At 43.2% G+C, this 12474-nt stretch overlaps 1 long non-coding RNA gene across 1 annotated transcript in view; it reads right to left on the bottom strand.

Annotated features, from left to right (window-relative positions):
- Nucleotides 1–226: 226 nt before the first annotated feature.
- The window catches only part of LOC147111993 (uncharacterized), a 54426-nt gene continuing 42178 nt past the window's right edge, over nt 227–12474 (bottom strand). Inside the window, exon 3 of the long non-coding RNA XR_015079793.1 lies at nt 227–2783. This is a non-coding gene — a long non-coding RNA (uncharacterized LOC147111993). The remainder of the gene's footprint in view (nt 2784–12474) is intronic.

The following is a 12474-nucleotide window of genomic DNA, read 5'->3' as shown; positions in this document are numbered from 1 at the left end:
CTTACGTAAACAGTCCGGGTTAGTGCATTCTGTCATTTATAATGTTGCATGCTGGACATGCAGATTTTCAGCCCTAACGGGCACATGATGAGTTTCATTGTGCCAGTATCTACTTAAGCTCATAGTTTTATCTGTTTGCCAAAATAAATACTGTATTGTTCATTAATGCATACTTTTCAATCTAATTCTTTAATGTATACCAAATGACATCTGGAACTAGGTCAAAATATGACAATGTTGTCTATTAATGCAAACCAACTGAAAGAAGACCACAAAGGAAGCCAAAGCAATGATGGAAAGATAACATCAAACAAGTCTGCAAATACAATTTCTTCAAATGCTCTTTTTACATTGGCCCAGATGTTGCTGCCAAAATAATGGTGAGGCTAATGGCGCTCTCCGTTATTTATGTGTAAATGGTACAGCACCGTCAGTCAAGAGGCAGATGCACGGTTAAATGCCAATATCCAGAAGTTGCTGTCCTAGTTGCACTGCTCTGCCGTTAGCTTCATGAAAATGGCATTTTGCTGTCTGTCTCACCATTGACAAGTATTGAATGCCGTGAAGTTGCTGTATTTGCACGGTAGAGATGACAGAATGGCTGCTGCATTCTCCAATGCAACACCCATCTGTTTTCTGCTCACAAAATAGGTTTAGTGAGTCTTGAGTACAAGAACTCACCAAACAACAGAGAATGTCATCGTTTGACAGCTTCTCAAAGCTGTCAAACGATGACAATTCATCTGTCAAAAATTGGCAAAGATTGACCTTGTTAAGCCCGCTGGGATTCAAGGGAAAATAGCGTGGGTTGGCCACAAGTCGATGGAGGCGGGACTTAAACCCAACAAGCAGCAGTCCTGCCTCCAACGCACCCCCATTGGCAAAATCACCCCCCCCAGTCTTGTTTTCAAAATCCTTCAGGAAAGTAGAGGCCAAAGATAATATAAATGATTTTACTTCTAATTGCAAAACAATTGGAGTTACAGGTCTTGGAGTGGATGCTGAGCATGCATGTATGTCTTGGAGTGCTAGGTCACGATGCCAATTTTACATTATGATACAAATACACTGATTTATTGACCCGACTCAGTCATTTAGCGGGACAATCGGGGGTGTTTGTTCCAGAGGCAGAAGAGAAGACTCATAATAACAATCGGCATGTCTATGCTGGCTCTGGGTCTGGCAAGACCACCACCTTTATCTTTAAAGCGCTGTCAATAGCGGGAGACTCGCACACCAGCATTTTGTGGCACTTACAGAATTTATAAGGTCCTAAAGTTCTTCCAGCAATCATCAGGGTAAATTTCATGAGCCACTTGCCCTTGTTCCAGAGGCCTCTCTCTACCTGTACCCTGTTGTTATGCTAATTTCTATACAAAAATGATGCCCATGATTTGTGGTCAGCGGCAAAGCAAAGGCGTTCATTGCTGGCGCTGAAGAAAACTGCCCACAAAGATATCACGATCTCTGTGGTGAGAAGTTTGACTTTTTCGACGTTCAATTGAGATCAGTGTAGTGTAGTGGGAATCCCATAGTGCAAGCTGCTGTGACGTCAACAAGCTGTCTAAACAGCCAATCACATTGCAGAATTCTCACAGACAGGGAACCAAGAAGTGAAGAAGTTGCTTTTATTCTGACTTTTTAAAAATGTTATCGAGAGCAAAACAAAGATTGGGGCTCTCACATGGGGAAAAGGTAAACCTGAAATAAATATGAACACATTTGTTTTAAATATTTTTTTTTAATTTCAAGATTTCTTAAAAATTAAAATGATTATAATGGAGAAATTTGACACTCCACAAAATTTAAATTAGTTTTTCAGGGCCATAACTTTTGTTTAGCAGTCAATACACTGTTAAAACCCCAGTTACACCTAATCCAACAAGGTCTAACTTTTAATGGGGTATTTAACAGCGATATTACCACGGAAAAGCAGAAGTTTTCATCAGATTTCCCTGATTACACTGATTGCCGGGGGTGGGGGTGGGTGGGGGGGGAGGGCGCGTGGGGGGAGGTGGCGGTGGCCACAGCACAGCCAGTGTCGGAGCAGTGAATGACTGACCATAATTTCAGGATTTCCGCGTTAGGATGCACATGCGCTAAATCCTAAAGTTGCATTCAGGTTCAAAGTGTTCGCTGTTATTACCCACCGCAAATTCCAGGCCATCATTATGTGTATATTGAAAGGCTGGGAACAGGCAGATGGATAGCAGTGCTATGCAATTGATTGTTGATGTGCGAGCTCTGTTCCAATGGAAGACAATAATCTGACCCAACCTGATCCTCTGTTAAGCCCATATATAACACACAGTGATTGTATAATATTTGAGCACATCATTTTTATGAAATATTCAGATCATTTTCTGTCAATGAAATAGATAATGAATTCATTTTATGTCTTACTCTGATAGGATGAATAGATGCCCATATTAAAGATGACTGACATTAAACAAGCGAATGCTGGCAACCAAGCTCCTGTTATTCGTTGTATGTCATTTTGACAAGAAAATTTTGCATTGATCAGTCAAACTGAAAAATCCCCATAAGATATATATGACAATATGGTATATTACCTTTACAGTGTTGGGCAACCTTCATATCTATTTTGAAGTGCTGTATACTTTCAATGGGTTTAAGAAAGATTGCTTGCTACAAATACACTGATTTCTTAGTAAACAAGTAAAGAATCATCCAATCTCAATCAGATCAGACTGTGGCATCTTGAAACCTGCACCTGTTCATACTAAATCCTGTCACTGTGCACACATCAGGTCTGTAAGCATCTGAAAAGAAAACGAGATGGGTTAACATTCCGAGCATAGATCCTTCATCAGTATACTCCATGCTGAATTCAGCCATTGCATTTCTACCTCATCTTCTCCCCTCAAGGCTTAATACTCCTATTGGCCTTTATTTTTAAAAGATGCAAAAAATAATCTATATATAGTTGAATCTTAAAAATCTGTATTTTTTTGTTCTTTTCTTCTCCTCTGAAAACACTGAGGCCAATTGTAGAACCAGATCCACCATCTCAGCTAGGATCAGCTAACTCTGCAGTGATTGAAAAATCTATTTCTAGAAATTAAATGTGCAATTCTGTATCAGATTGGCATTGGTTGGTCAACATATCCAACCCTCGCTTGCAGGGAGATGTGGGAGTATTCAGAAGCCATGTTCTGGGACATTTCAGAACTTTCATGAAACAGGAGAATTAAACCTCAAGCCAGATGATGCAAATATGATGAATCTATACTCACAATACTAAAACTGCAAGTAATTGTCACTGAACCTACAGCGTTACTGGTAAGCTTTGAGTCTCCACACGCCTAGTAACACTGGTATGATACATGTCATTTTTATGTCCCTAACCAAACATTTAGCAAAGAAAATCTGTCACAGACAAATGACTTCTTTTCTCTCTATAAACTCTAATCCTCCTTCCTTGTGTATGTGCCAGATGGTGCCAAGCTACCCGTCAGATGTTAATAGATTAAAGGGAAACAAACCCTCAGTGGTGAACTAATTCCTTACATTATCCCTTTCATTCCTCTTTCCATTTAATTACTAAATGTTTCTCAGCTGTTCCTTGTTCCTCTGGTCACAGCATTTTTTGCTCACTTATTAGGCTGTTTATACTGAGGGATGTTTAGTGGCCTGGCAGATAGGGAATACTACTGCTGTTGGCAACCACTTCTGCTCTCCTGTGGAGCAATATATCCCTCCCTGCACCTACCTACATTAATCAAAATGTAATCAACCAACACCATCAAAATACAAAGTTGCTGGTTATTTAGTAGATTTACCATTTATGAAACATTGCCGTGTACAAATTGGTTGCTGCATTTGCCTACAAAGCAACAGTGACTACACTTTTAAGAAAAGACTTGCATTTATATAGCGCCTTTCACGACGACAGGGCATCCCAAAGCGCTTTGCAGCCAATGAAGTACTTTTTGAAGTGTAGTCATGTTGAAAATGCGGCAGCCAATTTGCGCTCAGCAAGCTCCCACAAACAACAATGTGATAATGACCAGATAATCTATTTTTATTATGTTGATTGAGGGATTAATATAGGCCAAGACACCTGGGATAACTCCCCTGCTCTTCTTTGAAATAGTGCCATGGGATATAGAATTGCACATCCACCTGAGAGAGCAGACAGAGCCTCGGTTTAACGTCTCATCCGAAAGACAGCGCCTCTGACAGTGCTGCACTCCCTCAGTACTGCACTGGAGTGTCAGCCTGGACTTTTGTGCTGAGGTCTCTGGAGTGGGACTTGAACCCACAACCTTCTGGCTCAGAGGCGAGGGTGCTACCCACTGAGCCACGGCTGTCAGAATTAAAATAATTCATTCGTAAGATTTCCAGAGGATGTGAAAGCTGTGTATAAATGTATATACATATGCATATAAATGCAAGTTCTTTCTTTATGTAGAGATGGACCGAAGGAATGTCAATCAATAAAATAAAAAAGAAACCAAAAATACAGTGCTGGTTCAAGAATAATGTGAATTCTCAATCAATGCTTCACAGTCAAGGAACGTGACCAAGCAGAGGCACTTTCCTACTTGGAGAAAGGAAAAAGTCTGACCCCAAACCAACCCGCCCTTTCAGCTCAATGGATACATGTATTCTCTTGTATCTCCTGGTGGCAGTATTCAAAGCAGGGTTGACTGAGACCTGGGACAGCAGGTCATTTCTTAGTCAAAAGTGGTGTCGGGAGCACAACAGAGCTAATTACAGGGTTTGGAGCAGAGGGGAGAAGGGGATGGTTACTCGTGCCAAAAAATTTGTGGAAACATCAACCTCATCCCTCTTAATGATTGCGCCAGCGAGGCAGGCTAAATTACATTCAAAAAAAATTATTTTTATCAGACTTCCACGTTCTCTTTTTGACCAAGGACAAAATCTGTCAAAAATACCACCCTTTTTTCAAATGAAATAAAAATGTTATTTCAAACACATGAAGGTCGATTTTAACTTCAGGCGGATAATGGATGAGCAGCGGGTGATATCGGCCCACGCGGGCCCGCCCATTGTTGCCGGCTTGAAGCCTGAGCTATTTTGATGCCCGGGTCTCATTTACAAGCTGCCAGTGAGCCTTAGGCATCAAGTGAGTGCCCTGCTGCAGCTCGGCAATTGTGGGAGGGGAGGATATTGGCTGGCTCCCAAACTGAGCCAGCCGGCAGTCAGCGCCTGGGGAACGGGCCGCTCATCACCTGGTACAAATACGTGGGGCTTATGCAAAATTGCAATCGGGGTCCTATGTGTGTCATATTTGCAAATTATAAGTGGCCTTTCACCTGAAACAGGCAGGTGCTCCAACCGCCCATCTCAGGACCCTACTCAAGATGGCGGCTGCCGCAGCACCAGCATGAACAGCGTGGTAGGTCATCCAATTACATTTTTGGGCCACGACCACCCTGTCTATGCCAGGTGGAGGGAGGTAAAATCAGCCCAATGATGTCTTTTCTAACTCACCAATTTTTTTTCAGCAGTAAACTTGTTGAACCATTGTGGAACCTCGTATGATATATATTTAACAAAGCTGGCCACAAACAATGAAAAGCCTTTCATGTTAAATGATGCATTTTTAATCTTTTGTAAAAGCAACTCCAAATATTCTGCTTCCATTGAAAAAATCTGCAATTTAAATTTTTTGGGGAGTGGTTTCAACTGCAGTCTATTTAACTTAATTAAACGCCTTTTGCCTTTTAAATGCTATCAGATTATGCAAAACTACTAAGTATTACAGTATCAGGCAAGTATATTCATAATAACTGAATATGTGTAAACACTATTTTTATTAAGGTTACAATGCATTTATAGTTTATTAATATATATTCTTAAAAGTCCGTTTTAAAATCTTTTTAAAAATCATAAATAAAAACTCTGTAACCTCATTTTTAACCTCAAAATTGTTAGATTTAGACTAAACAAGTCGTTTACTTAGTTCAGTAGCAGTTGTTATTGGCTCATCTGCATTGTTCCAATAATATTACTGCTGATGCATATTGAATGACTCAGCAGAAAGCATAGATGCTGTTGTCTCCTCAATGACTAGGCTCATGTTCCACAGAAATACAGGGGAAATAATGCTTGTTCCCTGATCATATTATTTGATTTTGCTTTTCCAAGCTTATTTTTTCTGTTAATCACGAGTCTGCAACGTGATCTCTGGTTTCTAGTGGTACTGATTTGCCGCTGATGTTGAAATTCCTCTAGTTGCTATCCAGCCCAGCTTAATACAGACAGAAAACTTTTCCACTGGCAGAACTTTGTGTTTTTATGTTGGATGATATGGCAGAAAATGGCAGATTTTCTATTTCCCTGAATACCAAAAAAAATCTAGGTGTATTGCCTTTCTATCTGTAATGTTAATGATCCCATACTATACCTGCAGCACGGTGAACTTTTCCAATTCATTTAAATTTTGTTGTTACATTTTCAGTTGTGTGCGTGTATATATGCATTGATCTCCTGTAGTTTAGATTCAATCGCACAATTCAGGTCAAGCAGGGTTAGAGGATTGGGGGATGGAGGGAAGGAGACAGATTGCAGGAAGGAATGGTGGTGGACAGTTAAACAACTAACGGGAGAAAGCTCCTTGAACATCCCCATCCTCAATAATGACAAAGCCCAGCACATAAGTGCAAAATACAGGCAGAAGCGTTTGCAACCATCTTCAGCCAGAAGTGCCAAGTGAATGGTTATTCTTGACCTCCTTCTGAGGTCCTCACCATGACAAATGACAGTCTTCGGCCAATTCGATTCACTCCATGTGACATCAAGAAACAGCGGAGTGCACTGGACACAGCGAAGTCTAAGGGCCCCGACAACTTCCCAGCTGTAGTACCGAAGAACTGTGATCCAGAACTAGCCGCGCCCCTAGCCACTCCAACTATAACACTGACATCTATCTGACAATGCGGAAAATTGCCCAGCTATGCCCTGTCCACAATAAATAGGACAAATCCCACCCGGTCATTTAACATCCTATTAATCTACTCCCAATTATCAGTAAGGTATAGAAAAGAGTCATCAACAGTGGTATCAAGTGGCAATTTAACCTGCTTATTGTTTCTATGTTTGGGTTCCACCAAGATCACTTGGGTCCAGACCTCATTATACCCTTGATCCAAACATAGACACAAGAGCAGAATTCCAGAGGTTAGAGTGACTGCCCTTGACACCAAGGCAGCATTCAACCAAATGTGACAACAAGGAGCTCTAGTAAAACTGAAGTCAGTAGGAATCAGGGGGGAAACTCTCCAGTGGTTGGAATCCTCTCTGACACAAAGGAGGATGTTTGTGGTTTTTGGAGACATATCGGGCTGGATTTTCATTCAGGAGTCGGGTAGGAGGCGGGACTACAACTTTCGGGGTTGTAGTCCCGCCTCCATCGAGATGGGGCCAATCCACGCGATTTTAACTTGATTGACTTTGTTGAGCCCGCCCAGTGGGCTCAGCAGGCCAATTAACGGCCACCCGGCAACAGGTGACATCACAGGCTGAAATTTCATCTGTCAAGAGGTTTTGACAGATGAAATATCAGCGTTTCACAGCTGTTTGAAGCTGTCAAACACTGACAGTCTTACTTCTAACCTGAGTCCTTCTCCACAGACTCAGTTAGAAATCTCTCCTGCACAGAAAGCTAAAGACTATCACTTTTGACAGTTCGCAGCCATTCTGCTTTCTGTGCCGGTGAGATGAGGGACTTCCGAGACCTAAAGGAAGGAAGGCTGAAAAGGTAAGAAAAGGTAATTTAAACTTCTTTAAACACTTTAGACACACCAAACACACTTACCTTTGCACTCATGCACCCATCACTCACCTGAACACCGACATCTCGACCCCGCCAAGTCCTTCAACCCGACGGCCCGCCTTGCAAACTTGGCGTGGTTTTGAGCTGTCGGGAATCCCACACTTCAGCATTAAAAATAGGGATTAGGCTAAAAACTGCCTGTTAACTACCTGTTAACAGGCAGTTAATTGGCACTAATCCCTTCCCGCCTCGGGTAGGCGGGTCCCAGTGTGGGGCAGGTACCCACCTCCTTTGAAACTGGCATGGAGACAGGTTGGGTGCGGGATGGGGTTGGGACCCCTGATTTCGGGATTTTAAACCCCACACGCCTCCAATCCCGCCTCCACGGCCCATTGAAAATCCTGCCCATCATCTCAGTTCCAGGACATCGCAGCAGGCGTTCCTCAGAGCAGCATCCTAGGTGCATCTATCTTCAGCTGCTTCATAAATGACCTTCCTTCCATCATAAGGTCAGAAGTGGGGCTGTTGGCTGATGTTCAGTTCCATTTGCAATTCCTCAGGTCGTGAACCAATCCATGCCTGCATGAAGCAAGACCTGGACAACAACCAAGCTTGGCCTGATAAACGGCAAGTAACATTTGTGCCATATAAGTGCCAGGCAGTGACCATCTCCAACAAGAGAGAGCCTAACCACCTCCCCATGACATTCAATGGCATTACCATTGCTGAGTCCCCACCACCAATATCCTCGGGGTCACTATTGACCAGAAACTGAACTGGACCAGCCACATAAAAGCTGTGGCTACTAGAGCAGGTCAGAGACTGGGTATTATGTGGGGAGTGGCTCCCCTCCTGACTCTCCAAAGCCTCTCCACCATCTACAAGGCCTGAAAGGGTGCAACTGCAACAACACTCAAGAAGCTTAAAACCATCCAGTGCAAAGCAGTCCACGTGATAGGCACCGTGGCCATGAGCCTAAGCATCCACCTCCTCCACCACTGGTGTACCATGGCTGTAGTGTATACCATCTACAGGATATACTGCAATAACTTGCCAAGGTTTCTTCAGCAGAAACTCCCAAACCCACAACCTCCACCACCTGGAAGGACAAGGGCAACAGTTGCATGGGAACACCATCACCTCCAGGTTTTCCTCCAAGTCACACACCATTCTACCGTGGACGTATATTTCCATACCTTCATCATCGCTGGTCAAAATCCTGGAACTCCATAGCTAACAGCATTGTGGGAGTACCTTCACCACATGAATTGCAGCAGTGCATGAAGAAGGACCACCACTACTTTCCCAAGGCAACTAGGGAAGGGCAATAAATGCAGGCCTTCCCTGCGATGCCCACATCCCATGAATAAAAAAAACCTGCAGTAAGCTGTATAGCAGCTAATGGCCCAGAAATTTGGGTCAGAGGCTTCCCGCAGGTGCAAGCCCCCGACCTGCACTTACCTAGCGCGCCGGCCATTGAGCTGTGGGCCCGCGTGGAATTGTGATCCTGGGCTTCCTCCAACTGCCAGCGTGCAGTGCTTGCGTATCCCAGGGGTGCAGTTAGTTCAATGCGTCCCCTGGGATCACGTGGGTAATGGAGAGCCAATGGTAGCAGGGAATGCTTCATTCATAAGTTTGACAGGAAGAGCTGTCAAACCTATAAATACTATAAGCCCCAAAACATCACTAAAACTTCAAATAAATTTTTAAAAAATCACATTTAAAAAATAACTATAAATTACATAAAATAACTATTTTAAACAATAATTTAAATTTTTGAAAAAATTAATTACATTTTCTAACGGGGCTAAAAATAAACTTACCTTTCTTTAAAGTATTTAAAAATAATAAACCTGTGGAAAAAATGCTTTAATTTTAATTCACCACTTACCTTGTTAAAAGCAAGCCTTGCGCCTGCTTTTTAAAAGTGTAACTGCTGGAGACTTACCCTCCTGGAAAAACCTGGAAAAAAACGTAAGTTCCAGGCGCACGCGCTGCCTCTCCGGCGCATGCGTTCCACCTGTCAACCCCTTCTTTCAGGGGAACGGAAGTGCTGGTTTCCCGCGCATGTGCAGTGCATGCACGAAACCGGCACTTTCGTTGGGCCGACGCGTGAGTACCCAGTGTGTACTCATGCGTTGGGACCCGAATTTCTGGGCCATTGTTTTATCAGCGACGTTACATGACACTTGGCATTGAAAATCCCTATTACATCACCACCTACAGGCATAACAAGTGCTGCAGGTAAATGTTGATACTTTCAAAATGGATTTTCCCATTGACAAAGCCAGACACTGAAGTTTTCAAATGTATTTTGAGATGGAATCAGCATCTTTAATATCTATAATTTATTTTTTTCACAGAAGCAAGTTATAATGTGATGACACAAATGGACAGATTTTTGTTCTTGTACCTCGTAAAATATCTGTGATAGTGTCAGATTATAAAATCATAGAATAGCACAGCACAGGAGGCCATTTGGCCCATCGAGTCTGCGCCGGCTCTTTTGAAGAGCAATCCAGTTAGTCCCACTCTCCCCGGCTCTTTCCCCATATCCCTGCAATTTTTTCTGCTTCAAGTATTTATCCAATTATCTTTTGAAGGCTACTATTGAATCTATATCCACCACCCGATCAGGCAGTGCATTCCAAATCCTAACCCCTCATTTTGTAAAAATGTTTTTCCTCATGTCGCCTCTGGTTCTTTTGCTAATCACCTTAATGAAAATCTGTGCCCTCTCGTTATCGGCCTTCCAGCCAGTGGAAACAGTTTCTTTTTATTTACTCTATCTAAATTCTTCATGATTTTAAAACCTCTATCAAATCCCCTCTTAGCCTTCTCTACTCCAAGGAGAACAACCAAATAAACCCTATACTGAACCATACAGACCAGGAATATGCCAGGTTTGATCTCTTGTTGTGCTGAGTTAGCTGGTTATCTCTACCAGGTTAACAGCCAATAAGCAAGTAAGTGGAGAGTGCCACTGTCCATGGAACTGTACTGCACCTGACCACTGCGCACTGGATACAGCAAAGGCTATGGGCCCCGGCAACATCCCGGCTGTCGTGCTGAAGGCTTGTGCTCCAGAACTAGCCATGCCTCTAGCCAAGCTGTTCCAGTACAGCTTTAACACTGGCATCTATCCGACAATGTGGAAAACTGCCCAGGTATGTCCTGTCCACAAAAAGCAGGACAAATCCAATCCAGCCAATTACCGCCCCATCAGTCCACTCTCATTCATCAGCAAAGTGATGGAAGGTGTCGGCGACAGTGCTATCAAGCAGCACTTACTCACCAATAACCTGCTCACTGATGCCCAGTTTGGGTTCCGCCAGGACCACTCGGCTCATTACTAGCTTGGTCCAAACATGAACAAAAAAGCTGAATTACAGAGGTGAGGTGAGAGTGACTGCCCTTGACATCAAGGCACTATTTGACCAAGTGTGGTATCAAGGAAGTCAATGGGAATCAGGGTGAAAATTCTCCACTGGCTGGAGTCATACCTAACACAATGGAAGATGGTTGTGGTTGTTGGAGGTCAATCATCACAGCCCCAGGACATCGCTGCAGGTGTTCCTCAGGGCAGTGTCCTAGGCCCAACCATCTTCAGCTGCTTCATCAATGACCTTCCCTCCATCATAAGGTTAGAAGTGAGGAAGTTCGCTGAAGACTGCACAGTGTTCAGTGCCATTCGCAACTTCGTAGATAATGAAGCAGTCCATGCCTGCATGAGGCAAGACCTGGACGACATTCAGGCTTGGGCTGATAAGTGGCAGGTAACATTCGTGCCACACAAGTGCCAGGCAATAACTATCTCCAAAAAGCGAGTGTCTAACCACAGCCCCTTGACTTTCAATGGCATTACCATTGCCAAATCCCCAACCATCAATATCTTGGGGGTCACCATTGACCAGAAACTTAACTGGATCAGCCACATAAATACTGTGGCAACAAGAACAGGTCAGAGGCTGGGTATTCTGCAGCGAGTGTCTCACCTCCAGACTCTCCAAAGCCTTTCCACCAGCTACAAGGCACAAGTTAGGAGTGTGATGGAATACTCTCCACTTGCCTGGATGAGTGCAGCTCCAACAACACTCAAGAAGCGCGACACCATCCAAGACATAGGATTCCACAGGATTACATAGGATATACAGCACAGAAACAGGCCATTCTGCCCAACCAGTCCATGCCGGCATTTATGCTCCACACGAGCCTCCTCCCGTCTTTCCTCATCTAAATCTATCAGCATAACCCTCTATTCCCTTCTCCCTCATATGCTTATCTAACCGCCCCTTAAATGCATCTATACTATTCGCTTCAACCACCCCCTGTGGTAGCGAATTCCATATTCTTACCACTCTTTGGGTAAAGAAGTTTCTTCTGAATTCCCTGTTGGATTTCTTGGTGACTGTCTTATATTGATGGCCTTGAGTTATGCTCTTCCCCACAAGTGGAAACATTCTCTTTGTATCCACTTTATCAAAATTTGTCATAATTTTAAAGACCTTTATTAGATCACCCCTCAGCCTTCTTTTTTCAAGAGAAAAGAGACCCAGCCTGTTCATCCTTTCCTGATATGTATACCCTCACATTTCTGGTATCATCCTTGTAAATCTTCTCTGCACCCTCTCCAGTGCCTCTATATCTTTTTTATAATATGGTGACGAGAACTGTACGCAGTACTCTAAGTGTGGTCTAAATAAGGTTCG

This window comes from Somniosus microcephalus, chromosome 10, assembly GCF_052327205.1.
Source record: "Somniosus microcephalus isolate GS21.2 chromosome 10, FLI_Smic_1.0, whole genome shotgun sequence".
Lineage (NCBI taxonomy): Eukaryota > Metazoa > Chordata > Chondrichthyes > Squaliformes > Somniosidae > Somniosus > Somniosus microcephalus.
Note: the sequence above shows the minus strand (reverse complement) of the source record. Positions and strands in the feature narration are given on the sequence as shown.